We start from the raw sequence: 24683 nt of genomic DNA, 5'->3' as shown, positions 1-24683 counted from the left end.
GAACCGCAAACGACGAGTTTAGTAAGTGTGCGCAGTTTCACTGTGCTAACTTAAACCGTTCGTTTGTTACGTGGGTTTCTCATCTGTACCCACGGGTTCCATCTTAGATACGGCATCCATTTTGTCTCTTGCCCTCAAGTAGTCAGCGAACGGACGCTGTCCGCTTCGCGACCCTGGGACTCCCAAGATATTTGCGGAAGACACATGTCCTTTGAAAGTGTCTTTATGACGAGGGGGTTGCTACTGTAAGGCAGGTGGCGCCGCTCGAGGCTCATCTTGCCGCACGGACTTATTGTCTCAGCCGTGCATCTCATTAGGCATGTCCCTTTGATGTCTGTATCTCGTGCTTCCCGATACCTCCCCTTTTACACCCTTTCCGATCTCCCCACTGTCTTCGTCTTCCTCTGCACCTGTCTTCGTTCCTGTTTCGATCTACTTGATTGCTGATTGGAATTTGCTGATGGTGGGAAGATGGGTTTTTTACAGTTGGGAACCGCCAAATGTTTCCGCACTTATGATCCGGACCTCATGTGTTTGAAAGCGACCAAAGCGACCCCTCTGGGGGATGATGGTGGGAACCGGGTTGTAAACCTTTGTGTATCATGGGTAAAAACTGTATAAAAGGAGCGATCCACAAAACCAATTTGAAGCAGTCTCCCCGAACTACACTCGATGTACTTCCTGTGACTTCTGTGTTCCCTGCAGTAAATAAACCTTGACTCTTTGACGCCGAAGGAAGTGTCCCGTGTCTCTGTGACTTGTACGCCGGAACAGGTTACCCACGAAGGTTTCAGGTGTTGTGCCCTGGCACCGCTGGGTCCAAAAGAACCCAGTCCTTCAGTAGGTATGTATGAATGCACATTCCCACACCCTCAACAAATATATGACCTTGAACTGGATATAATGCATCAGCTGTAGTCAGTGTAGAGGCCGTCAAAGACTGCAAATAAATCGTAAGGCCATATTCTGTGGTTAGTGGAGCGTGCCAATAAAAGGTACAAGGCAGTCCAAGGTATAGGACCTGTAGTCTCATTAGGCAATAACACATGCACCAACGACCATGGCAGGGTTTTCAAGCAGTGAGAAAGCGCAGAACTTTATTGGCAAGCATGCTGCAGGAACAGGTCGACCAAATATTTTGAAAATTGGGCCCAAAAATTCGCTCATTTTTAAAGAAGACACCACTTTGACTTTCAAATTGGAGTGATAATGGTCCTGCCTCATAGAAGCTGGGACCCATCCACTTAACAGATTTCAGCGAGCAAAAACAGTGATTCATTTTTCCCAGTGGTTAGACGAGTATATATATTTTTATAAAGACAGGAGAAAGAGCCAAGCCCTGCGGGACTCAACATGACCCTGGGAATTCCACTGAGTGGACTGTGACCAAGAGATCAGGTGAATTCAGCAACTGAGGAAGGATTTGAATTTATGCTGTGTGGATGCTGCAAGTCCGGCTGCAGTGAGGTAGCTAGAAGGCTAATGTAGTGTCCTACGAGTTAACAATATCGGAATCATTTTGGCTCCTCATGAACTACGTAGAGCTATGATGTAATGGATAGAGTGTATTGCAGTGAATGTTGCTTTAGGGTTGAGCTTGCAGCTACACACAGATGAATAAAGAGATGTAATAATAAGCTCTGTGTGGGGCATAATCATTTATGAGTATCCCGGCTGGAAAGAAGCTACATCTGTAACGATCAACTTTATTAAATGGCAGAAAAAGATCTATTATTATCAGGTCTGGAAGCACCCCCTGATCCCCCCTCATGGGACAGAGTTTGCCCAATATGGCCAATGAAATCCTCCTATGTAATGATTAGACTGATTAACAGATGGGACTATGCTGCAGGCTGATACTCAAGAGAAGCGCACGCCTGCGTGTTGATCTCGCCGGCACCAGTCTAAATCCTCGGCAATGCTCAGTACGGGCAGAGAAAGGGGTTTCTGCATACCAAAGCGCATTCGAGTTTACCGGCACGTCACACAGATCCCCTCATCTCAACCTAAGAGACTAATATATCCGGTGGCATAATTTTGCGCCTTCTCCTTGGATTGCAGTATTTTTATACCCCCAATATCGGTTTATAGACAGATTCCGAATATAAACCAATCAGATATCTTCTTCAAGACTACATGCCCAACTCTCAACTATAAGGACTCATACCAAACATGGCTTTCTGGTGAAGGCTCAAAGCGGAAACGCGGGTAGAACACAAATTATTCTAACCATGACCATTACGAATGTTCTCTTTGACTGAAATAGATGTCATACCCTGTTTGGCGATACTAACTCCTTAATGAACTGTAACATACCTCATATGGAAAAAATCCTATTTAATTCTAGCATTGAACTAGAGGCCATTTGCAATAAAAATAATGGACAAAGTTTGTTTTGCCTAAAATAGAACAAATGCTCTGAATCTCTGCATAAATCTGTATCCAATTTATAATAGGGTAGACAGTGGATGGATGTGGGAGTATGTCTGCAAAGGATGTAGGAAGAATCATTACAGAAATACAGAAATATACCAATTTAGTGGTATGAATTAAATAAGAGTTTTTGTGTATATATATATATATATTCACTGAAAAAACCATAGGTTTCACACCAGTTATAGTTAGCTGGAAATTTTACTGATATAAAACCATTGAAATTCCCACGTTATAGTTAGTTGGACTCACTATAACTTGCGCGTGCAATGCACTGCTGATGACGTCACATATTACATCACTCATGACATGGTCAGTGACATCACTCATGACATCACTGATGACACCATCCAGTGAATATGTGTCTTTCTGAAAAATAAATATTAGTGAGTTATGTTTAAATATTTAAATACATATATTAGTGTTTCACTTTGTGTATAAGTGGCTACATGTGTTGATAAGTAGCTACATGCGTATGTATATGGGTTATTTGATATTTTTATTAGTATTAGTATGAGTGTCTATATGGTTTAGTGGAGGTATTACTTAGCACATAGATGCATGAGTGACTGACTCTTTGTTTGTATGTGTTTTGAAGACAGCATATGTACAGGACTGTATGGGTGGATGAGTGTCTATATGTGTTTGTTAGTGAGTGAATGACTGTCTCACTAGTGTCTTTATCAGTAACTACATATGTTTTAATCTAGTATATATGAATATTGATGTATATAACTGAGTATATGTGAGAGTAAGAGATTGTAAGATTTCCTGTTTAAATAAGTATGTGTTTCTATAAGTGATTGTTTAAGAGAATAAATATGTGTAATTTTCAATAGAAGTAAGGTGGAAGTGTGTGTATAACTCTATTTTCAAATAAATGGTTGTTCAATAGTTTATTTGCACGTGTGAATATGTGTGTGAGTAACTTTTGGATGAATGTCGGTGTGTAACAGAATGTATAGGTGTATCTCTTCATATGATGAGTGAGTATATGTATGAGTGACTATATAGAACTGTTGGTGAATGAGTGGATGAGTATATAGATAGTGGAAGTACAGAATTGCTTGTTGTAACTGATATAGGTATGTCCATTTTTTAAAAATTTCAGTTTCTATTTTTGAATATGTGTCTCAAGGGTTACTTTACACTGAGAGGAGGTCTGTCACTATGTCACAAGGATGGTGTCATCAGTGATGTCATGAGTGATGTCACTGACCATGTCATGAGTGATGTAATATGTGACGTCATCAGCAGTGCATTGCACGCGCAAGTTATAGTGAGTCCAACTAACTATAACGTGGGAATTTCAATGGTTTTATATCAGTAAAATTTCCAGCTAACTATAACTGGTGTGAAACCTATGGTTTTTTCAGTGAATTTAATAGGTTTTTTAAATGCTAATTCCTAACTATAACTGGTGTGAAACCTATGGTTTTTTCAGTGAATTTCAAAGGTTTTTTAAATGCTAATTCCTAACTATAACTGGTGTGAAACCTATGGTTTTTTCAGTGAATTTCAAAGGTTTTTTAAATGCTAATTCCTAACTATAACTGGTGTGAAACCTATGGTTTTTTCAGTGTATTTCATAGGTTTTTTAAATGCTAATTCCTTTGTATATCGAGTTTCTAACCTTTTTTTTTTTTACAATTTGCTGTTTTTTTTAAGTATTCATTTTTTTTATAATTTTTTTTTTTTGCGCTCTGGGTGCGCGCACGGGGAAGCTTTCAGCTAAGCTCTCCTGTAAGCTTCTCCGTGCGCTCATCTGAAAGCGCACCCAGAGCGCAACTGTCGTTCGTGAAAAAAAAATATGAATGAAAAGTTAATAATAATGCAAAACATTTCGTACCATACAAATAAAATTTGTTTTTTTTAATATGGAAAATGATTATGCATTTCTATTAAAGATTGATGACGTCACTTCGGCGCGCAACGTACGTGCCCTCGGAAGCGCATACGTGCGCGGCGCCTAAACGCACGCAAAAGCGCCTACGGTCGCGCCACGTGTGCGCCCCGGAAGCGCCTACGATCGCGCTGCGTAAACGCACCCGGAAGTGCACCCGAGCGCGCATCGTAAGCGCGTCAGGTCATGTGACCCTAAAATAACACTTTTCATTGGTTGCTAACAGTTTTTTGTTACAATGAATGAAATCCCCACCCATTTCCTTCACTTCTTCTTTCACTTTTGTGACTGAAAGACCTGCCTTTTTTGCTGCTCCATATTCCTGGATTCATCATGGCTGCCAGATCATCCAGCAGTGAAGATGACTTCATTGATGAAGAGCCACCTACCCCAAAGAAGAAGGGACATTTCATCTGGAAATTCTTTAAATTTCCAGCAGACCAGAAAAAGGTGAATGCACCAAAAGTAGAGTGCAGGATCTGCAAAAAGGTCCTGTCACGGGGTAACCCCCAAAAAAAGTACTCTTTTGGGAACTTTACGATGATCAGACATGTGGAGACCAGGCACCCCCAGAATTTTGCCCGGGAAAGTGTCAGGGCTCTGGCACAGGAGGTTCCTAGAGATGGGGCCTCTACATCTACAGGAGGAGCAACTTCTTCCGGAAGAGATCAATCTCAGGGGCAGGTAGCAAACATCCAACCTGCATTCAACCATGGGGTCGTCAGATGCAGATACTGCAATCAACTCCTCACCTATGGGGAGCAAAGTGTCCTGCTCATGGTTCGGGCATTAGAGAACCATCACTGCCCTTCCCACCCCTAATTTTTTTCTTTTCTTTTTGCTCCTGTTGAGCAGTTTCTATTCCCTGTTTTTGTTCCTCTTCAGTTAAAAGAAGAAAACCAAAAGTTCTTTTCAGAACTACCTCCAATTCTCATCAAAGAGCTATAATCTTAAAAAATGAAGAGTAAGTGAAATATAGTGCATTGATAATTGAAAGGAGAATGAGTAAGAAAGAACAGAAAGGTATGAGAGGTGAAAGGAAGTGAAGTAGGAGGACTGAAAGAAGGTGAGTGTTAGAAAAGAAATTTATGACACAGTGAATAAACTGGAGGCCTCATTTCTGAAAAGTGACGCATCGCTACGTGAAAATAGCGATGCGTCACTTATCTGGACGCACTCCTTATGACATTCCACATATGTCATATTTAATATATGACTAATCAATTCGCAAGGAGTTACAGATATGTCAGTATTTCTGACATATCTCTAAACACAAAAGTAACGCATTGCAGGAGTGCGTCACAAAAGTGACGCAACTCCAGTAATGTGTCCTTTCACATGGAAAAAGCACCATGTGAAAGGTTTGCTGTGAAGCAGGCGCAAGATTTTGGCGCAACTGCATCCTAAAAGTGACGCACTGCGTCATTATTACCAAGCTTTTTGCAAGGAACACCCCCTCTGCATGCATTATACCTGACACTATTTTTTAAAAAGTGACGCATGTAGGTACATGGGTCACTTTTTAAAACTCTGCGCCATATTGTATCTGCATCAGGTATAATGTATGCAGAGGGGGCAATCCCTCGCAAAAAGCTTGGTAATAACAACGTACTGAAATCTATGAGATTTCCCTGCGTCACTTTTAGGATGCTATTGCGTCAAAATTTTGCGCCGGCCTCGCATCACTTTTATGTTTACACATATGTCAGAAATACTGACGTATCTGTAACTCCTTGCAATATGATTCGTCATACATTAAATATGACACATCTGGAATGTCATAAGGACTGTGTACAGAAAAGTGACGCATCACACCAGCAGTGTAATAAAATGTGCCTCGTTGCACTATATTTAAAGGATGCAACAGCATCCTAAAAGTGACGCAGTGAAATCTCAAACATTTCACTGCGTCGCTATTACAAAGCTTTTTGTGGGGGAACACCCCCTCTGCATGCATTATACCTCACGCAGATATAATGTGGCGCTTGATTTTAAAAAGTGACCCATCTACCTAGATACCTCACTTTTTAAATATAACGCAACGCAACACATTTTTTTACACTACTGGTGCAATGCGTCACTTTTCTGTGCGCACTCCTTATGACATTCCAAGTAACGCATTGCTGGAGTGCGTCACAAAAGTGACGCAACTCCAGTAATGTGTCCTTTCACATGGAAAAAGCACCATGTGAAAGGTTTGCTGTGAAGCAGGCACAAGATTTTGGCGCAACTGCATCCTAAAAGTGACGCACTGCGTCATTATTACCAAGCTTTTTGCAAGGAACACCCCCTCTGCATGCATTATACCTGACACTATTTTTAAAAAAGTGACGCATGTAGGTACATGGGTCACTTTTTAAAACTCTGCGCCATATTGTATCTGCATCAGGTATAATGTATGCAGAGGGGGCAATCCCTCGCAAAAAGCTTGGTAATAACAACGTACTGAAATCTATGAGATTTCCCTGCGTCACTTTTAGGATGCTATTGCGTCAAAATTTTGCGCCGGCCTTTCACTGCGTCGCTATTACAAAGCTTTTTGCGGGAGAACACCCCCTCTGCATACATTATACCTGACGCTATTTTTAAAAAGTGACGCATCTAGGTACATGGGTCACTTTTTAAAACTCTGCGCCATATTGTATCTGCAACATGATTCGTCATACATTAAATATGACACATCTGGAACGTCATAAGGAGTGCGCACAGAAAAGTGACGCATAACACCAGCAGTGTAATAAAATGTACCTCGTTGCACTATATTTAAAAAGTGACGCATCTAGATAGATGCGTCACTTTTTAAATATTGCATAACAATGCGCATTTTTTTACACCGCTGGTGCGTCACAAAAATTGACGCACAGGAAGCGCAAAACTAACAGCGCAAGGCCTTCATAAATATAGTCCTGGATTTAGGGGGTCAGAGGGGGTCTACTCTTCCCCCTTATGATCCAATCAGCTTCCTGCGCGCATCACACCAGCAGTGTAATAAAATGTGCCTCGTTGCACTATATTTAAAGGATGCAACAGCATCCTAAAAGTGACGCAGTGAAATCTCAAACATTTCACTGCGTCGCTATTACAAAGCTTTTTGTGGGGGAACACCCCCTCTGCATGCATTATACCTCACGCAGATATAATGTGGCGCTTGATTTTAAAAAGTGACCCATCTACCTAGATACCTCACTTTTTAAATATAACGCAACGCAACACATTTTTTTACACTACTGGTGCAATGCGTCACTTTTCTGTGCGCACTCCTTATGACATTCCAAGTAACGCATTGCTGGAGTGCGTCACAAAAGTGACGCAACTCCAGTAATGTGTCCTTTCACATGGAAAAAGCACCATGTGAAAGGTTTGCTGTGAAGCAGGCGCAAGATTTTGGCGCAACTGCATCCTAAAAGTGACGCACTGCGTCATTATTACCAAGCTTTTTGAAAGGAACACCCCCTCTGCATGCATTATACCTGACACTATTTTTAAAAAAGTGACGCATGTAGGTACATGGGTCACTTTTTAAAACTCTGCGCCATATTGTATCTGCATCAGGTATAATGTATGCAGAGGGGGCAATCCCTCGCAAAAAGCTTGGTAATAACAACGTACTGAAATCTATGAGATTTCCCTGCGTCACTTTTAGGATGCTATTGCGTCAAAATTTTGCGCCGGCCTTTCACTGCGTCGCTATTACAAAGCTTTTTGCAGGAGAACACCCCCTCTGCATACATTATACCTGACGCTATTTTTAAAAAGTGACGCATCTAGGTACATGGGTCACTTTTTAAAACTCTGCGCCATATTGTATCTGCAACATGATTCGTCATACATTAAATATGACACATCTGGAACGTCATAAGGAGTGCGCACAGAAAAGTGACGCATAACACCAGCAGTGTAATAAAATGTACCTCGTTGCACTATATTTAAAAAGTGACGCATCTAGATAGATGCGTCACTTTTTAAATATTGCATAACAATGCGCATTTTTTTACACCGCTGGTGCGTCACAAAAATTGACGCACAGGAAGCGCAAAACTAACAGCGCAAGGCCTTCATAAATATAGTCCTGGATTTAGGGGGTCAGAGGGGGTCTACTCTTCCCCCTTATGATCCAATCAGCTTCCTGCGCGCAAGTCGCGTGTCGCGCCTGGAGCGCACTCCCGTGCGCGCACGGGAGCGCGGCTATCCCCGCGCAAAACGAAAAAAAAATTTTAATGCCCTGCAGGACCCTATTTTAGTCCCTACATCAAACCTAGGGGGTCAGAGGGGGTCTACTCTTCCCCCTTATGGTCATTTGCCCCTTTTTTTTTCAAACTCCTTGTGTCTCGATTTTACCGAGACACAAGATGGCGGCCGCTCCGCACTGTTTAGAATGTTTACAGACAACTGAGATCCAATCAGCTTCCTGCGCGCAAGTCGCGTGTCGCGCCTGGAGCGCACTCCCGTGCGCGCACGGGAGCGCGGCTATAGATATATATATTTTTTTGAACCTAAATTACTCAAAATCCACTGGAGCACATATCTTGAGACATAGCAAAGGCACATCGGGCTACCAGTCCCTACAATTTTGCCAAGTTTGGTGGAAATCCATTCAGCCGTTCGGGCTAAAAGTGAAATCGACCGCCCTATGGAAATTAACATGGGGAAAACGCGTTTTGGGACCCCCCTTTTATCTCGGCCCCCGCTTGACGAATCCCCCCCAAACTTTCAGGGAAGGACCGGACCGCCATGAGACCATTTTCCTGAAAATTTCAGGCAGATTCGTCAACCGGCGCCAAAGTTATTCAAAATAGAATGTTGAGATTTAACATTGAAAATTATCCTAACTATAACTACCTACTGGCGACCGCCAGTAGGTAATATATATATATATATATATATATATATATATATATATATATATATATATATATATATATATATTCACTGAATCCATCTTGTAATTTAATTAAAACGAAACACAAAATGGCGAATTCCCGTTTCGCTACCGTTTCGCGAACCGGAAAGCGCTTCTACCGCGAAAAATCAAATTTTTTTTATTTGCCCCACGGGACCCTTTAATAACTCCAACATCATTCCTAGGGGGTCATGAGGGGTCTACCTTGCCCCCTTTCATTAAATTCCCCCTTCGTTTTTCTCCTCCTCTTGTCTCTCGATCCTACCGAGAGACAAGATGGCGGCCGTTCCGGACTGTTTAGAATGTTGACAGACACCGGAGAGCCAATCAGGTTCGCTTCGCAAAGTTCCGTAACGCGAAAAGTACGCGAACCAGATCGCTACCCGGGACGCTGTCACAGATATATCTGTTTTTTAAAACGTTAATTTCTCAAAATCCACTGGAGCACATATATTGAGACCCAGCAAAGGCACATCGGGCTAACAGTCCCTACAATTTTGCCAAGTTTCATGCAAATCCATTCAGCCGTTCAAGCTAAAAGTGAGGCCAAACGCCCTATGGAAAAATGAATGGGAAAAACGCATTTTGGGACCCCCCTTTTTTCTCGGCCCCCCCTTGACGAAACACCCCCACATTTTCAGGGGCTGCTCAGAAACAAAATGTGCCATTTTCCTGAAAATTTCAGCCGATTCCGTCCACAAACGCCAAAGTTATTAGACATAGAATTTTCAAAAGTCCCATAGAGAAAAAATCCTAACTATATATATATATATATATATATATATACATCGGCGATGAAGCATGGATGGCCACTAGCAGCGGCGGGCCAGGACGGGATCGCCACTCCCCCGTTTTCCAAAAAACTCGTTCACACTTTGTACAAAGAACGACGTCCAGGCCAACAGCTCGGTTCAAACAACTGGTGTTTATTCACAGCCCACTCAACGCGTTTCGGGAACAACTTCCCTTGCTCATATATATATATAGTATTGGTGTATTAATACTGTTGAATAAATACAGATATTTTTGATAACGATTAGCATCTGGTCAATGATATATTGATATTGAAATTTTCAAGGTCCACTTAGCATTGAATGTCCTGAAAAGATTTTCACACATATGATTAGTCCGAAAGACAGCTATATTGCACCCACAATTTTCCTCTGGTATTTAATGAAATTGTAGGTTCATTTAAATATTGGATAATTTTTATAAAAACGTGAGGAAGGTTACAACACAGAATCAAAATAAAGCTGCACAGATGTGAGGAAGGGCAAATTGCATTTGAATGCTGTTCACAAGGTCGGACTGGCCTATAGGACAATCAGGCAGCGCCTGGTGGGCTGGTCTGACCGATCCTTGTGTGGGTCGATTTTTAACAGTCTGCGGGTATGTTTTATAGCCAAGTGGGCCACTTTTTACTGTCCATTTCCCTGCTATTACCACAAGCATTGCCTGCAGAAAACGATAAGGATGCAGTTTCCCATACTCTTCAAAATACCATTTCAATATGCCTTTAAGAATTTTCAAAACCCGTGTGATTTTTATTTTGGTGCCCGGGCCTATTTTTTTTTCCAGTCCCACCCAGCTGTCCAACACACAATTAAGATACACTGCATTAAAAGAAATCGTTAGAGCTAAACTTGAACAATAACTGAATACGTTTTTTTTAAAAACAAGACTTCCTAAACTATTTCTGCAAAATGTGTCTTAACAAGAACATTTAAAGTCGTTCTCGAAAATTGATGGGTCTTAGAAATGTTTTTAATGCTACAAAAATATCGTTCTAAATGGTCAACAACCTATCTGAGAACACAGGAGCCAACATTTTAATTTAGAATATCTGGAGGTTCCAAGGCATTAAATAGTCTTGGGCTGCAATCCTCTCACACCCACTTGATATGTTGTGCTTATTTGACGAATAGCTTGATGTTGTCACATGAGAAGCTTCAGAGATCAAATATGTCCCCTTAACGGCAATCTCATCAATAAAGGTATTTTAGCACAGGAATAAAACTTCCTGAATAAAGCCTTCAGAATGTAGCACACACATGTAGTGTGTGAGGGTGCCTGTGGACAGGCAGGCCAACACAGAATTCCCTGAATGATTCCTGGAAACGACTGAAGAGTCATTGAAAGTCAGATCCAGAAATAAAGTCCTCATTTTACCCTTAGCATTTAGTTTTTCATTTGTAAACCGCAGGGTGCTCTTTACATTACCAACGAACAGCAAGCATGAAGTGGGAGACTCAACAATATCAGCTTATTAGAGAGGTGGAGGAAAGCCGCCACCAATCAGACCAATTAGTTAGGTAATACAAGTGGGTTTGCGAATAACTAAAACTGTTTAGATCGGGTTTCATTTCGGTTCTTCTGGCGTCTGATGTCCTTCATAATAGACACACTCAAACGATGGGTATGGTGGCTTAGTGGACTAATGCATCTAGTCTAAGGACCTGTGTTCGACCTAATGGTCACAGGTTCAAATCCTGGTGGATCCACTCAGGCTTTCATCTTTTTGAGGTTGATAACAACAATAACCCTCTGCTATCCAGCGTCAAGATACATTTGGGTGAACATGTGCTTTACAAATACATGTCATGTTATTTCAGTATCATCTGCTTGCTAGTGTGTGGGTAATTCCAACCTTCAAATAATCTGTACCTATGAAATAAACATGACAGGCAGGATTAACCCCTGGACCATTTCAGAGGACCCTAATTTGAACATAATTTGTTGTGATCACTTGGAAATAATGGGAAAAAGTAGTTACGAGATCCAGACAGGGACTATATGGGAGACGTGTATGCAAATACTCAGGTTTTTTATGAGTACCTTAAGATCAAATGTGCAAATAACTACTGAGACCCAATAAAATAAGCAGGCAGACATTCGCACCATCCAGAGATTGTTTTACGACTGAGGTTGCTTGCTTAGAGACATTAAGCGATTCTGTAAGGGTGCACTTTGCAAGTATTTTTAACTTAACTAAATATCTTTTGGTAGACAGGGTATTGATCTCAGAAGGCTAAGTTATGTTTAATATTTAAAAAATGGATCACAATGAAGGCCTGAGTATAATACATAAAACTGTCTGTTGGTCAAAGCTTGACCATATTGCAGCAATTTTATATGGTAATTTGAGAGCGGCAGGATATTTGCTCTCATATACAGAGTAGTTTCCTAAACGAAGAGTAACATATCCAGGGCACAATGTGCTAAGAGACAGGTCACAAAAAGTGGTTGCAAGTTACGCACTAACTTTTAGTGACCTGTCTCGGATTTTGCAATGTGATCTGGATTCTAATAGGTCGCATCACAAATTCTCCAATTGCAGGGAGTCACAGAATGACTTGCCTAATGAGTAATATATAACAGGGTCGCTATTTGTGACTTCCTGTGATTGACTACAAACACAAGGATGGTGGTCTGCAAGGAACAAAAGACCATTATCCCTGTGTTTGTATCCACAAACGGAGAGATTTATTTTTACAGCAGCTTCTGTTCCCTAAAGGAACCCTTGCTGCTTTTGAAGCAGGAAAAAAAATTCTGTTTGGGAAAACATTAGAGGGTCCAGGCAGTGCTTCCTGGACCACGGCCTACTCCCATCCACAAGGCTGCTGACAAAACTCGCAAGTTTGAAGGTGTCCCAGTTACCACCAAGTGTTAATAACTACTGTCGCAAACCACTAATACATATTACTGTGATTCGCAATTCTAAGGAGGCACCCCCTTTCACACCCCCTCTTAATTGAGATTTGGAATGGATCGTAAAACCAATTTTGTGTCAGAAGGGCTTTTACCACTTGTAAAAAGGATTTTGTACACAGAAAATAGATGCTTTAAGGTGACAGACAATGTGATTTTGTGAATTACAGGGTGAGCAACCGCAAAGGTGGTTTATTTATTGGGCTCTAGGGGCCAGATGTATCAATATTGGGTATAGCGATTACTTAATTACGATTCTCTGTGAATCACAATTAGGAAATCACAATTCCTAATGTATGAAACTCATAGAGTTTCATTTAGTGATTCCTAGTGGGTCGCGAATTGACCTACCTTATGACTATTAATGAGGTAGGATGCAATTTGCGACCCATTAGGAATCACTAAAATTACAGGGATAGTGGCCTGCTAGGACCACCAAGTCTGTGACTGCTTTTAAATAAAGCAATATATTTTTTTAATGCAGCCTTTTTTTCTTAAAGGAAAATGGGATTCATTTAAAAAAGAAAAATGAGAAGTTTTCTGTTCATATTTTAAGGGTAAGCTGTGGTCCGTTGGAACGCAAAAACGTTTTTACGAACATTCACAAAAGGGAAGGGATCCATTGGGACACCTCTCTGTTTGCCAATGGGTTACCGTCTACTTGAAGTAGGCATTAAAATGCAAATATTTAGCGACCGCATTTTGATTGCTAAACAATCTTACAAATCACTCCGATTCGGTTTGGGAAGGGACACCCTTGGCACACCCCCTCCTAATACTGAATTGGTATGTATTAACAATTCCAAACTGCTATTTGGTTATATGTTACTGAATCGAAATTTGGGAATGATACATACAAAAATTAATTTTTCCAGTCGCAAACAGCCCAATTCTGTGAATTGGGCAGTTTGCAACCCCAATTCTGTGAATTGGGCAGTTTGCAACCAGAAAACTGCTTGATACATTTGACCCTAGGTCCTTTTAATGGATCTTTTTAATACATCCTTGGTGATTATTTGCCTAGATAATCTGATTGGAAAAGTATGACAATTAAGCAGTAAAAATGCATTTTTAAATTAAAAGTGACACTATCACAAGGAATAAATTTTCAGTTTAGTTAGAAAAACATTTTCTGTCATGCTTTCAGCAAACGTGTACTCAAACTCATTCATGTGGCAAACAGCATTTTGGTAGCCTAGAGAAGAAGCAACTTGTTTATTTGTGTCCGATTTTCAGATCTGAAAGCCAGCTGAATCATTCGCGAAGCCATTATGGCCAGCATCTATGGTAGGTCTCAGCACATATGAAGTGAGGCCACCATTAGACAGGAGACCAAGAAATGTGAGGAAGGAAAAACAGGCAGTTGGTCTTTTTCTTCTATGCACACAGAATCTGGAACAGCTCCGAATCCATACGAAACAGCCCAATGTTTCTCCAATTCAGAAAAGAATTCAGGAGCGGCTCATGTCAGGAAAAAGAGGTGGGGCGGAAGGGGTCCGGTTGGGCGACAGAGAAAAATGAAAAAAAGAACTTACCTGCCGCCCTCCAGCATCATGGTCCTCTGGATCCACTGCAGACAGGCTCAGGCTGCCCTGCGGCCAATCCTGAAGCTGCTCTCGTTCATGAAAGCAGCTTCAGGATGGGCCTGAGTGCTGTGAATTTGCACTCCCAGAAAGACTGGGAGCCTGTGCCTGCTCTCTCCAACCTGCTAACGAAGATCTGGTAGGAAAAAAGCTTCAGTGCGCTTGGTGGTTTGGGCGGCCAGAGACCGCCGGCAAAACCGTCATGTACACTGAAGGCTGTGCCCATCACTCCCCCTTCAGTACTGTTATCCTCCTGGCCCCGCCCCCAAGACTTAGCATCACAGAAAAAAATAAAACGACAATTGAATGGGTTTTAAACCTGTTTGATCATCGTTTTATTTTTCATGTTTTTGAAAATGCTGGCGGGGGGGCGGCGACGCTCCCCCACCATAGCGAAGGAGCCGCCACTGAAAGAGTTGAAGACTCACCTCTTTAAAGTAGCAATCCAATAACGAGATACCTCCCATCAAGCATTTACTGAATGATTGGCCTTGACCCTGCACAGCCTTCTGCTGTCTTTTTGGCTAGGTTCACACTGTACAAATACCACATGCATACAAATCAGACTGAATTGGGCAATCGTTTGGAGCTGAGAACACGTTTTGCTATGCGCTTAGCAGTCCTAATTCGTCTGTTCAAAAAAAGTTTTCTGCAAGTGAGTGATATTTATGGCCCTGAATGTTTTCCTCCTTCATGTTCTTCCACGAAGACTCAAGCTTAATATTTTTGGTTAGTCAAGTAAGCAACTAATTCAAAATTCCACGTAAACAGAAGCTGTCAACAGTCGCTCTATTCAGAGCTGCATACACTGGAGCCTGTATTAGACCGCCTGACCGACACCGTTTGAGTGACTGCTTTAAAACTATTTTCCAAAGGTAGGTTACACAGTTCAAAAGGCGATAGTGAAATGTGGTTCCAGACCTCAGACGGGGAATCACTGTGTCTGCCTAGAGGCTCTTGTTGATGTTTGATTTAGATGAATCATGTTACTGTTGGTCGGAAAGAAGTTAAAAGAATCAGATATTGCCTGGTTAAGTGGAAACCCACTGAGAACATAACATCTAGGAATTGGCAGATTTTACATGATAGCTAAAATATTACTATATTTTAACATTTCGGGTAACTGAAAGTTTTTTCAAAGTTGTATATTGTTTTCCAAGTCTACACATTAGAAAGACACCAGAAAAACAGGCGAAACCCATTCTGTCAGTTAAATGTGAAGATGAAGAGAAAGTTACCAACTAATAACCCTAGTTTTACTTTATGGTTATCTACTTTAAATTCATAAATATTAGAATACATCTGCTTATGTGTGGGATCCCAAAACACAATTAACTTGAGGCAGCTATTAATTAATATTGCATATTTCACACACAAAACATGCCTATCTTTTGGCAACATGTGTGTTTTATATATATATTTTTTTAAATAAAATCCAGTTAAAGTCAAATGTTGAAGCGAAAGAGCTTTTCGACTGCAAAACTGCCATTTTAATTCCATTTAAAAAGGAAAGACGTAGCAAGAAATTATACTACTAGAATAAAAACAGAATATTGACATTGCCACTTAAAGGCAGAGCAGTCTCAGTCTGGGCAGTTCATTGTGTACTAACTTCGGAGTAAGACACCCACTTGCCAATTTCCAGTATTGCTTCTGGTTTAATGTGGTGGCATGGTGGTGGTGTATGAATTCAAAGAAGATGCCATTGATGGCGTACTACAACCAAAAGTAAGTAACATTTACTTCTCCAGCACTACATATTATATGATGCTCATTCATAGGCATTGCACATGACTATCAAAAATATCCCCTCAGAGAAGGGTAAACGCTATTGTAAAGCACTCTGACACTTCTGGGTAAAGTTCACGCTATGTAAAAATGCATAAAGAAATAAACAGGAAGCATAAGGAAACGATCATCTGTAAGAAATTAGTTAACTAAACAAAATTACAGAGATGTCTCACCTTCCAAGGTGACAGTCCTTCAGTCAGACTATAAGGTTATTTATTATACCTGGCAACAGTGTGGACTGATCTCCAGATTTCTGCTCTGCAAATTTGATATGGGCTGCAATAGCCAGTGGCGGCAGGCATTGCTGGCGGTTGGGGACGGGCGCAGGGGAGCGCGGGACTGTCACACGTGGGGGGTGGGGTGGTGCGATTGCAGGAGGGAGCTTCACAAACAAATGTTTTTTAAAAAACTCACCTTTCTGCCAGGTCCAGGGTCCCGCATCTCTGGTCCTGCTCTTTTGCTTCCAACTTCAGGAACAGGAAGTAGGCAGCCAGGCTCCCTCCCCTAAGCCAATCGCAATGCTGCAATGCAGCATTATGATTGGTCTGAGCGCAGTGGCACGGCGCTCAGCCTGGGGCTGTCGGGGTGGGCATGTTCTCCATGGAGGCTGTAATGCAGACTGTAATGCCGAGAGGACCGACCAAACAGTCACTGCACACTTAGTAGTGGGCAAACCGCTCCTCCCCTGCCCAGCGCTGTGAGCAGAGCAGCTCCGCACACCCGCCCGCCTGCAAAGGAAACATAAAATGATAATAACTTAAAGTTATCATCATTTTATATTTCCTTTCCTTTCCAACTGCTCGAAAGCAGTGGGGCGACGTTCCTCTGCGTAGGGGAGGAGCTGCAACTGGCCATAGCCACCTTAACCCAAATGGGTCAATGCCCTAGAATTGCCCATAATGAGCCACTCAGCTTTCAGATAATGTGCGGTGCTGCTTTAATTTAAAGGGTTACTCCTGGTAGCTTCAAAGACAATTAATAACATTTATTTTATGCACATAAGACTGAAGGGCTACCTTTACATCTAATGTTCGAAGAGCATTCTCTACTGGGGACGATGAAATCAGGAGGGAAGAAGATAATGGACTAGGCTGATGTATGTTAACATCTTGAATTTCTTTCTAAAGACAAACAGGATGATTTCTCAAAATGCCTTACTACAATGCAATGAATTACTGGCCAGTGTCATTGTCACCAGCAAACTTCCCTTGCATTCTCATAAAATGTCAACGTTTGGAATAGTTTTCAGGAAAGAAGGAGAAAGTCTTCTAACTCTCTAGGGAAGACCTATTTTTTCAGAAAATAATACCTTTTTAATCACTGGGAAAGAGAAAAAAATGCATGTGAAGCAGTTCTGGAATTGGAAAAAAATGACTCCGGGAACCCATAAATTGAGGATCAAGGTGTGGCAGAGGAAAGGAGGTGGAGTCACAAGGGTCTATAATTGAAAAGCAGAGTCTGACAGTCAAGTTATGCATTTATTTGAAAAAACGATCTTCTGGAAAAAAAGTGGCAAGATTCAAAACTGTGACAGTAAATCTCTTCTTGCTTACTTGGTCACAAAGAAGCTGCATTTTAAAATATCTAACAGGGTTAAGATGCCTGCTGCGGAGATCTTTGCAAGCCCAGCAATTTTGAGGGATTATAAGAGCAGTAATACAACTGTGGTGGTTAATGTAAGTTTTGGGAGAGTTCCATGTTTGTTTAGTCACAGTTTTGACTCTTAAATTAGCACAGAGAGTTAGTGTGCCAGCTGTAAACCACACTGTGTATGTAACATACAGATAACATATTTTAATTTTATGTAGATAGCTAAGGGTGCTACTGCTTTTGACATAGATCATTTTGCTATTTTCAGTTCATAAGTTGCAATCCTTCTAATATAGTGTAGTGATCTATTTACAAGGAGCTGCATGCAAACTGTAGATCATAGCTTTTGCTCAACTCGTCTAAGATTGCAAAGACGGGCTCCTCTGGGAGCTAATAAAGTCTTTTTAGTACAGACAACCCGAATCACTGCATTATGTTTTTTATCCAGACTTTGTGTTTCTGTCGACCATTCCCTCTTAACATATAATGTTTACAAGTATGGGCGATATGTGTTTCGTACGCCTTATAACCCTCATTGTCTTAAGTAACATTTCCTGCACATTGATTTAGACCGTTGTATGATTTATTGCGTCTTTGTGTGTGTTGTAAAGGGCTGACACCCTACACTGGAATGAGTAGTGGTATAAAAGAATTACATTAAAAAAGTTAGTTGGTGCTATTTAAATCATTATTTATGTAATTACTCATACACACAGATTCAGCTAGCATTCTTACAGTGCAAGCACATCTCTTACATAGAGGGTTGACCAAAGTCAAAAACCTGTCTCCATGTCATAGTTTCTCTTAAGTACTGCTGAAGTGATAACAAGCTATGTGCCTTTATTTCTCCATTGAATTGACATCCAGTTGTTAGGCTCAAGATCGTTCCCTTCTAGATGATACTTTAACATAAGAAGGTCATATGGCCTTTTAATTCAGGCCTTTATTTTGCCCTAAGCTGGATGTTATAATAAGAAAGACCCTTGTTGTCCACAGGTTGCTGCACAGAACGGATTACAGACAACGCGCGGGCTCTACTGAATTGTGTCCACGTGTTAGCAAACTACGGCATGTTTCTCTGGGTAAACCAATCTCAGATACGACCCAGAAATAGCAGGACCCGGCAGGATCCCCCTACTTTCGATGCACTGGAGTCCAGGTGCAAAATCTTTTCCATTTGAAGCATACGAAGGTTAATGTATAATGATTTCTTGTTTAAGAAATTTAGGCTTCTTTGCAAACTTCAAATGTCTGAAGTGATGGCATTCAGGAATGAGGCAGAGAAGAAAACCTAGAAATGGTTGGAAGTAAGATTTCTGCCCAACATTCTGAAGAGGGGATCCAGTCTCCTGAGCAGTTTCTCTGACAGAGGAAGGACTGGATATTACCAATAGCAGAGCCAACCTAGAGCAATAAGACTATTATGCGTCCTGTGCTGTATGATTGTCAGCTAAACGTTTGGCAACAGTCAAATTGTCAGACAAGCAAGAAAAAAACATGCTAGATTTGTACCTGGGAAAGCAGTTGGCCTAACAGCTAGAGCGGTCGACCTTGAATCTGGGGAACTGGGTTTGAGTCTCGACAACGACGCTGAACATCCTGTGATTATGGGCAAATCACTTAATCTCCCTGTGCCTAACAAAAGAATTAATGTGTCCTCATGTAACGCAACTGGTGCTATGTAAAGCGCTCTGATACCCGATACCTAAAGTTTGGCAAACATGGTACTCTCTCCACCAAACACTCCTTCTGCCCATCTCATTTAGAAGCTTTCTATCAATGGAAAGCTGTCTCTGGTGGTCCGGCAGAATAGGGGCCTTAGAGGGAAAGGCATTACTCCACCGCCCTATTTGCAGTGGACAGTCTAATGTCCTTTATTTCTGTCACCACTGCCAAGAAAAACCTGGGGGTGAGGGACAGAAAAAAAAGAATCCCACCCAAGCCCTTCCATGGTGTGGGGGAATCATTAGTTGCCTGTTTTTCAGAAGCAAACTCTCAAATTTGAGACTTTGTTTCTGATAATCAAACCCTTTGGAAAGGTTTGGCAAACAGCCGTCAAATTATAACAACCATCCACCAAACCTTTTATATCCTGAAAGGAACCAACATGATGGAAATTCCAGGGACCGGTGGTCATCTCTAAATTTGGCGGATTGTAGTCTGTCAGGATGACAAAGCAATGTCTTCCGCCACCTGATGGACTGAGTACAGCCAATTATTCCCTAGATCAGATGATTTGGTGTTTGGCAGACAGGGTATTTCATCAAGATTGTTGCATATGTTCTGACCGCCTATTGCAGGGGCATTATAATCATTGACACTATAAATACAGCAGACAGGACATCCACAACATTTTGACAGTACCCGCCCACCAAACTCTAAATAAAGTCCTGCATATTATATGTTTCTTGCAGGGGGGAGCACGTCTGGCTGCAGGGCTGCACACTGCATATAAATGCCTGTGAATACTTCCAATAAATGGTTGTATAGTTTGTCTGTAATTGAAATTTGCATCCCTGTAAGGGGTATACCACTATGTGTTAGTACTGCGAGAGATACAGCAGAAAAACAAAATATGATTTTCTCGATACAGCCTCATTGTAGAGTCTTCTGCTGGGAATGGAATTCATGTTTGCATGAACAATGGGGAAAATGACTACAGAAAAAGGTGCATGTCTCTCACCGCCAACATAGTTAATGCCACCAGACTGTTTCCTTTAACAAGCTTCTTGCTTGAGCTGATATTAGTGTTATGTAAGAAGTGCGTCTTTGCATGAAGGGGTCTATCGCTATTGACTGAGAGGATAGGTACATCACTAACTGTACTCACCTTCACAAGCATTCTGTTGCATGTCCTGGGACTCTGGTCTACATCTACAAGGTTTGGCTTCATACTTAAGGGTGCCCAGACTGGTTCTGTGCACCACCACTTGAACAGGGGAGTCCAGCGTATTGTTGCCCCTGCTGTTGTGGAGTCCATGCTTTCTGGGTTACTAACAGTTCCGTAAAGGATTCAGGTTCATAGTGGAAATTCAAACCCAATGTCATTCTTTAGAATAGCACACTGAAGTACTGTACTAAGAAAGGACACTATATGTGTTACAACTGTTTTATTTCAACAGCCTAATCCTGTTGATTAGTACCCGAGCAACAATCACATAGAATATGGTTAAAACAGTGCGTAAACATGTTGCTACCAGTGATAATAAAATGAACAGTTCTATCATAATTGGAATGTTCCTAGCACCTAATCACCCTAAGAACTACTTCTGTGTGCTACACTATGATAGCATGGAGTAACTAACTTGCCCCTAGAGTTTCTTGGGACCCAGCATACTGTATACCTGTTCACAACAGATCAGCTGTGGTTATCAGACTTCAGCTGCAGTGGCGGCAGGTAATGAACTGGGGTTACTGGGCGAGTGTGGTTTGGGGAGGGGGCTTGAAAAATATATTTAAAAAAAACACTTACCTCTGTTCGCTGTCCGCGTCGCTCCTCCGCAGCCCCGGAACCAGGAAGCACCCAGGCTCCCCATAGCCAATCACAATGCTGCAATGAAGCATTGTGATTGGTCTGAGCACCGTGTATCGGCGCGCAGATGGGGACAGGTAGCTATTCCCTATCATGCTGTCCACTTCAGGTGAAGAATATGCAAATTGTGCATGACTGTTTGACTGGGCCAAGAGGGCTGGACAAGCAGTCATGATCACTTAGGATGCATAGTCCACTCCTCCTCCCTGAGCCACCAGCATCGCCCCGCGCTAACCCAGCCAGCAGCAACAAAAAGTAAACAATATTATTGTATTATAATTATTATCATTTTATTTTTCTCTTTTTCACTGCTCTAACAGCAGTGGGGCGCCACTGTTCAGCAGGGAGAGACTGGTCCCTCTAAAGGAAAACACAGGATGAGCTGGGCTAAGCTCCTCCCCTTTCCATATCGACTCTCGGAATAAGTGTGGATGCTCTGGCAGACTGGCAGAACCTTTAGTCATAACCTAGTGCGAAGGCATCTCAAATTCAGTGGTCAATTCATGGGGTTTATGTAGGGTTGACTTTTAGCTTACGTTGAAGAAATTTCCATTAATCCATTAATTACGACAGTTCCCTGCAGTGTTAATCAGGAGTGCATGGAAAACTAATGGAAAAAGTCATCCTTACTTTCCAATTTTTAACACAACTGGTGATTGGGACACTCCAAGTAGTCTAGTGTGTGACCATGCATGAACATGAAGAATGAGCCCAGAATGTGAGGGAATGGTGCAATTGTTTTGAAGGTGGAAGAAACATTATTGTATGTAAGACAGTTGACCCTGGGAAGAATACATGCTTGGGGCCCATCTGTCCAGCACTGCTCCCAGATACTGTGTACTGGGGTAGATATCAATTCATCATCATTTAGAAGGAGGTCCAAGATTCATAGAACTTTGGCCTTTACTCTGAAGATTTGCCATGCCATCTTGCTGTGAGGAGTCTGATACTTGGCAAATGTCTGTTTTCTTATCACACTAACATCAAAACCATACTCTCCAGTATCACAGTTTGTCCATATACACAAGGCTGACCTACTTCAACAGCACAGAAAATGTATATCTCACTATTTATGAAGAATTAATATTACCCCTGATCTTTTTGTGGAAGGACAAGTTAGTATCTTGCTGTATAGCAAAGAAAGAAAGAGACCCAATTCTCAGATGCACATTTCACCTTTGTTGTAATCCAGTTTGTTTCATAGTTTGTTGTTTTGAAACAGAGCCTTTTAAACGTTATTGCTCACACAAGCCTGGATGTTTGGCTTTTCTTGCAAGACGTTTTAAGTTTTTCTGCTGGTATGAAGTTCTGTAAGCAAAATCTCTTTTTGGTGGCCAGGAAGAACTACAAAGCTCCCTCTACAGGTGACGGAGGAGAGTTGCACAACAAGAAGAGTTTCTTAGGGCCTTATTTATAACCCGGTTTGCCTCGCCCTTGCACCATGTAGCGTGGTGCAAGAGTGATGCAAACCGTAAGTCATATTTTTTAAGACAAGCAAGGCCACTTTGCGTGGCTTTGAGTGGCTCCAAAAATATGAAGTAACACAATGCAGCGCAAATCGCTGCATTACGTTACTCTGCCCTGGGATGGCATTCCAAGGGCATCGCATGGGTGTTACCACACAACTCCCATGGTTTTTGATGCATTCCCAGATTTACAAGACCTTGTAAACCTGGGAATGAGCCAGGAAAATATGCATCTCCAGCACTCTGCATCACAGAAAGAGGAAAAAGCCTCTCAGGGTTGTTTTTGTACAGGAAGGTGCCCGTTCCTGCACAAAAACAATCCTGCCTACAACACAGGCACACTTGCACAATGGTCAAAGGGTGCTTGCATTGGCACTAGGCAGCCAAAATGGTGTATTCCTGACCTTTCCCTGCGACACAGGGCAGTGCAGCAAGGTGACTTGCTGCGCTGCCCTGAGCTACTAAACATGTAAATATGGCCCAAAGTATTTAGAACTGCGTCCTGGGCATATTCATAACCCAGGCTCTAAACGGTCCACACGTTTTTCATGTGATTTCTAATCACTACACAGTATATTGTCTTTGCTTTTTGCATTTTTGTGTCCACATCATTCTGTAACTACATTAAGTATTCTATAAAAATAATATTGGTATTACATCGTAAATACTGTAGCATGGAATACGCAAATTCAAACATATAGGATAAATTATAACGTCTGCAAACATTTGGATCCATACTTCTTTCTTACATCCTCTGTTGCCAGTCAGAGATTCCATACATTCCTAAATCACACTTCTGTGTAGACGACACAAAATATTAATTGCACAAGACTATAGTATAGTGAGTATATTGGCTAGATAAATACTAAGGGGCATAATTACAAGCCCTTTGCATCACTCTTGCACCACTCAATGTGGCGCAAGAGCAACACAACGGAAAAATTTGATTAATGAAGCCACGACAGGCCACCTTGCGTGGCCCTCAGTGGCTTCATAAATCTCAAGTAATGCAACACAGCGCAAATCACTGCATTGCATTACTCTGCGCCTGGGAAGTGTTTCCATGGGCGTTGCGTGGGTGTTTCCATGCAACATCCATGGATTTTGACCAATTTCCAGATTTACCATAAGTGGTAGATCTGGGAATACGCAAAAATCTAGGCCTTCCCAGGTGAGGCATAACGAGGAAAAATATCTTTATTTCTCCTAGTTTTTTTCCTCTTTCTCTGAGTGCCGCATTATACAGCACAAATAGAAAGAGGAAAAGCCTCAGGGGATTGTTTGTGTGCAGGAAGGTGCCCCTCCTTGCACAAAAACAAGGAAGGGCACCTTCCTGCACAAATGGTGTAAGGGTGTCTGCATTGAGGATGGGCAGTTCATTGTGCACCAGTGTAGAGGAAAAGGCAGGAAAGAGCCGTATTGATTTAAATATGGCGAATTCCTGCCCTTTCCCCATCACGCAGCGCTGAGCAGTAAGGTGACTCGCTATGCTGCACTGCATGACAATCTCGTAAATAATATGTCTCTAAATATAGAAAGCATATTTTCTACAATCACTTTAGCTTCTTTATATGGAGTGACAAGGCTGCTCAATATTTCAAGCACTCCATGAAATAGAGGTTCATTTAGATAACAATTTTAGCAAATATTCACTCGGCATAGTGCCACTCGATAATACTTTTCATTCAAGCTAGATGTTTACGCGTTTAATGCGTGAAGTGAAGATCCATTATTTAAAACATTACTGAGAGTTCCGCATTTTCATTTGCATAAAAAT

At 41.6% G+C, this 24683-nt stretch overlaps 1 protein-coding gene across 1 annotated transcript in view; it reads right to left on the bottom strand.

Annotated features, from left to right (window-relative positions):
* TRPC1 (transient receptor potential cation channel subfamily C member 1) overlaps positions 1-24683 on the bottom strand; it is a 361187-nt gene that overhangs the window by 71516 nt on the left and 264988 nt on the right. The gene's annotated exons all lie outside the window — the stretch shown is intronic.

Source organism: Lissotriton vulgaris, chromosome 11 (genome assembly GCF_964263255.1).
Source record: "Lissotriton vulgaris chromosome 11, aLisVul1.2, whole genome shotgun sequence".
Classification (NCBI taxonomy): domain Eukaryota; kingdom Metazoa; phylum Chordata; class Amphibia; order Caudata; family Salamandridae; genus Lissotriton; species Lissotriton vulgaris.
Note: the sequence above shows the minus strand (reverse complement) of the source record. Positions and strands in the feature narration are given on the sequence as shown.